The 4,867-nt window shown below is 45.1% G+C and overlaps 1 non-coding gene across 1 annotated transcript; it reads right to left on the bottom strand.

Annotated features, from left to right (window-relative positions):
- Nucleotides 1–3,832: 3,832 nt before the first annotated feature.
- TRNAI-AAU (transfer RNA isoleucine (anticodon AAU)) lies at nucleotides 3,833–3,906 on the bottom strand. Its single transcript has one exon. It is a non-coding gene; the product is annotated as a tRNA-Ile (tRNA).
- Nucleotides 3,907–4,867: the final 961 nt, after the last annotated feature.

The following is a 4,867-nucleotide window of genomic DNA, read 5'->3' as shown; positions in this document are numbered from 1 at the left end:
CTCACCACGAGGAAAGAAGCCTTACACGCAACTGGTGTATACCTGTAGCTACTCCCCTGCTAATCTAGTAGAAGTTTATTTCTTCTTTGTAAAACAAGCACAAATGCACACCAGGAGCCAGATAGTTTTTATATTTATCTTCCATCTGGTTCTATGTGGTACATGCTTAAATGAGAATTCAGTGACCACCACAGGGCCCATTGTACAACGGGCACTGCTGAATTCTTCCACAATAAAAAAAAAAAAAGACTGTTTGGTTATTTAAACATAGTAATTCTACAGACAGGCATGGGTTCAAAACTGCGGGAGAAATTGACAGGTACTTTATTTACAAAGTAACTTAACTGTTTTATACAGTACCTCAGGAGCAAAAACTTGATTCCTGTTGAGCTCCAGCCCATCACACTTTCTTGGGCTTTAAGACATTATTCAGATTTGCTTATACTTCATTTTAGTGATGGCTTTCTAAGAACATACAAATTTGAAGACAGTATTTCCCCAGCTTCAGCAGTAAGTATAGTTACCCCATTCTGATGGGAAATGCAGGAGAGAGAAAAAAAAAAAAAAAAATCAGGGTTCTTCTTGTTATTTCAGTTGTAAAGCAAAAACACCGAGAAGCCAGCATCCCTTTCATGCAATCCTCTTTCCTGAATAACCCATTTCTGAAATACTAGAGAACCAGAACAGGCGGCTGGTTGTTGGGCTTTTGCTTACAGCTCCCAGCTCCTTTTAGCCAAATCTTGGGCTCAGCAGCATCGGGCTGTCTGTGCCCATTCAGCCACATTTTTGGCTGGCTGCTCCTTTCTGGGTCTGTTTCCATGGTATTTCCTCATCCCTTTCCCACCTGCATCTCTGCTTACAGCAACATTAAATGAAAACCTTTGTTTAGGGTTCTGACAGACTTGGGCTTTTTGACGGAGCTGCCTTTTTTCCTAGTGTTTGGAAGGTAAATCCTACACTCACCAGTTTTAAGCAAAGGCTAAGCTTCATCTACAATTACAGCATTTGTTGAACACAAACTAAAGAAAAAAAATACTTCTACCACTTCCTGCCTTTGATTTCAGTAATGCTGTTTCTGGACAGTATCTTTGCATTACTCTGTTGATACACCAGATGAATCCTTTCCACTCAGGTTTTCACCATAATTAAGACCCCTAATGGCAAAGTGAATGAATAAAGCACTCAAATGGCAAGACACTTAGATGCACTAGTAATAAAACACAGTATAAGAAATTATAAAATTCACCACCTGAATTGGCCATAGAAGAAAATGCTTCAGAAAATTCCTAGTGAAAGAACACACATCTACCAAATTAAATACACTGTGAATCCATTTTCTGGTTAGCTTCAAATATTTGAAATAAAAAACCCTCCCTGGTAGCATTCCAGGCATCACAAGAAAACACAGTCAGTTCAGTGAAGAATATGATACTGACTAGCTTATTTGGTTTGTGTAACTCCAAAATGCAACAGTTAACATCCAAAACAGTAACAGAAGGAAAAGGTTTAGATTAGACTAATTAGAAGGTTTCTCCTCAGCTGCCTCTGTTCAGCACTGTCACAGGCGATAAGAAAGTTCATCCTTGCCATCATTGTCCACTGTGGAGAAAGGGAGCTGTGGTTCACACCACACTAAGCACACAGCAGCCAAGACCGGTTCTGGCCTCAATGTTAAGCAATCAGATCACAGGTTAAAAGAAACACCAAAGAATAACCACAGAATATGCCCCGGCATCTGCCACTGCAGCCTGCTCAAAATGGAAATTCCTCCACTATCCTCATGAGAGCATTATTCCACTGTAGCAGTTTGTTTGTGCAATATCTTCTTTTATTCTCCAGCTAGTCTTGAGGTTGAAGAATGGGCTCTGCAATGACTCCCCTAGGGACAATGGCTGACCCTCACAACCTGACAACCATCTGCTGAAATTAAATTTAGGGAATATATGCCCATACAATCCTGCCCACCAAAAAAAACACACTGAATATAAACAATTTAAATTGAACTGAAAAAGTGGCCAAGGAGCCATTGCATCGCCTTGCTTTATAGCAAGGACTCTGCTATACAAAAACATAGCTGCAATAAAATTCTGATTCCTAATGTGGGAAACGTAAACCACAGCAATATTATTCTCTGTTAATTTTTTTTTCCTCCCTGAAAAGTAACACTGTGCTGTTTCTCCTTTTATTTCATTTAAAATGGATGTCATTACACACAGTCAAGTCCTGACCACTACAACTGGACCCTAAGGAATTGAAAAGGCTCATTGAGTGGAGCACAAGACAGAAGGTCAAACCAATGCCACATTACTCTCCCTCGATATCTGATGGAGTCACGGGAGCAGTTTGGATGCCAGATGACATGAATATTTATCTGTATGATTTTAAAATTGCCTTGTGACTTTGAAATGACACTTTTCATGTGCCCTTGTTGTACCTTAGTGGCACTGTGGGGAAGATGCAATGTCAAAAGTCTGGCTTCGACACGGGTGTCACCTGCTTTTCTTCCTTTTTTCTTCCCTAGTATTACCACTTATTTTGAATCAAACTGCAGCTGGAAGAAGCCTCAACCAACCAGCCTGGAGAACAAAGGAGCACATTAGCAAATTTGTGAAAGAAATCAATAGAATGCTGTTAGCTCAAGATGTTTTCCCAAAGAAGCTGTGGTCTGTCTGTATGCAGCTCCAGTAATGAAACCACCAATCTCTACAAGGAAAACATTTCCACCAGAAAGTTTCCCTCCTCTCAAGAAATCCTATTTCAGTTCAGAGGTAGATAGGACAAAAGTAATACTTGTCTTGAGCTTCCAAGAGAAATTTCTTAAAGACAAAGCACCATTATACTGGTCAGTGGGATGAGCAGGGATCTATCTCAGCCACTCTTGCTCATTCTACTCTGTTAGAATATCTATTTGTCCTGGGTTTCTTTTTTGAAAAAACCATACATAAATAAAAATTCCATCTCAGACTGCAGCGTATCTATCCAGCCTGGACATCTCCTATAAGGAGTTGAGAACATTCTCTGACAAATCAGGCTGTCAAGAGGCCTGCTTCTCCTCCTCCTCCAAAGGACAAAAAAAAAAAAAAATCAACTAAAACCCACTCACATCAGCACCACTGGTTCCAGCCTCTGACAGCAGAGAGCCATCAGAGTTATACAAATGTAATGAACTAAAGACCTGGTATGAAATTTTAGTTACCTGTGATGACAAAGGACAAGCGAGGACCATCTGAAATCCCACAAGCTTTCTGCAGGCCTAATGCTGATTAACCAAAGCAGCATAAGATGAGAAGATGCTCCCAGGCAAAAGACATCAAATATTCGGTGATGTCCGATGGAAAGATTTAAAATGTTCCAGCGCGCACTTCCTACCTACATGGGCCTTTTTTTTTCTACAGCATTTTCCCCTATTTCACTTTCCTCCTCCCAGACCACACTGCTCTTTCCCCCGCAGACCTCCTGCCCTTGCTGCTCCTTTGTCCCGATGCCCGCCTCCCACGGTTGATTGCTTTCCCCCAGCTCAGCTCTAAGCCCCAACTGCGAAGCCCACCTTAAACCAGCCGCCCGTGCACGCACTTCTGCCTCTCGTCTGCCATCCCCCGGCACACACCTTCCCTCCTCTCCCGATGCGCCGGTCGGGCTCTGTTCTCCGCCTCAGGGGAGATGAAAAACAAACCAAAGCCTCTGCAGCAGCGGGTTCCTGCGTGGGGCCCTGCAGCCCGCACCCACGGCCCCCTTCGGGAGCGGTTTTCTCTTCGCGCCTTTCGCCACGCGGCCTCTCTCTCTCGGGGGGGAGGGGGAGGGGGGGGGGAAAGAGGTGGAAGCCGAAAAGTATTGGCCCGTACGGGGATCGAACCCGCGACCTTGGCGTTATTAGCACCACGCTCTAACCAACTGAGCTAACCGGCCGTTCGAGAGCACCCCTTCCGGGTAGCGGCCTAACCCTGTCGCCGGAAGCACGCCGCTGTCCCGTCAGCGTCCCGCGGGGCGAGCGGCGCTTCCTCGGGGTTGGGGATGCGGTGCCCGGGGCGCCGGCTGCGCTTTGTCACGGAGACCCACAGAGCTCTGCCTGCCAGGGCGTGTTTGTGCTGCCTGCAGGAGCAGAGCCTCCAGCCTGCGACAGGGACAACAGCACAAAACTTGTTCCCACTGAGGACAGGGAGGCAACGGAGCAGGCTTCGGGGAGAGGACATGCAGGCTCTGTCCCTGGAGGTTTTCCAGGCAGCTTGGGCTAAGCCCGGAGCAGCTGCCATGCCTACCCTCGCAGCAGATGCCGCTCTGAACACGGTTTTGGGCAAGACATCTCCCGGGGTTCCTTCCTTCCAGAGTTATCCCATGACCTGAGCAAAACTCAGTACTGCCTGCAGCAGGAGTGAGGCTATGAACAAACCCATTGTCCTCTGATGAACCCGGGACCAGGCAGGGTTGATCAGCATCTACTGAAATTCACCCAGCAGTAGGGTTGAATGAACCCGAGTCTGTAAGCACTTACCTTCCCTGGAAGGATATAAGAAGACAGGGAAGAGTTAGTCACAATCCCTTTTTATCCCTGTTTTGTCTTACATAGTCAAAGGTTTCCATTTTTTGAAAATGTTAATTTTCCTGGCTTAGACTGTAATAACAAATAAAAAAAATAAGCTTTTCAAATGTTTGGTCTTCTTGGCAGAGCTCATTATAGAGGAAAAGTTAAGGACTATCTGTATCACAGCTTGGGATCAAAAAGACTGACTCGGGATCACTGGGATGTTTTTTCTAGTCCATACTCACCCTTGTGGCCAGTGCCCCTGCACACACTTCTTTTTCGCTTTACTCATGCCATCAGTTCACCTTTACTACTGTTAGCCTATCTGCTACCAGCACCTTCCACAAA

The sequence above is a fragment of the Pezoporus flaviventris genome, unplaced genomic scaffold, assembly GCF_033815535.1.
Source record: "Pezoporus flaviventris isolate CSIRO_AGI_PZ_B2104156 unplaced genomic scaffold, CSIRO_AGI_Pfla_v1 ptg000092l, whole genome shotgun sequence".
NCBI classification, from domain to species: Eukaryota; Metazoa; Chordata; class Aves; order Psittaciformes; family Psittacidae; genus Pezoporus; species Pezoporus flaviventris.
This window is presented reverse-complemented; position numbering and strand designations above follow the sequence as displayed.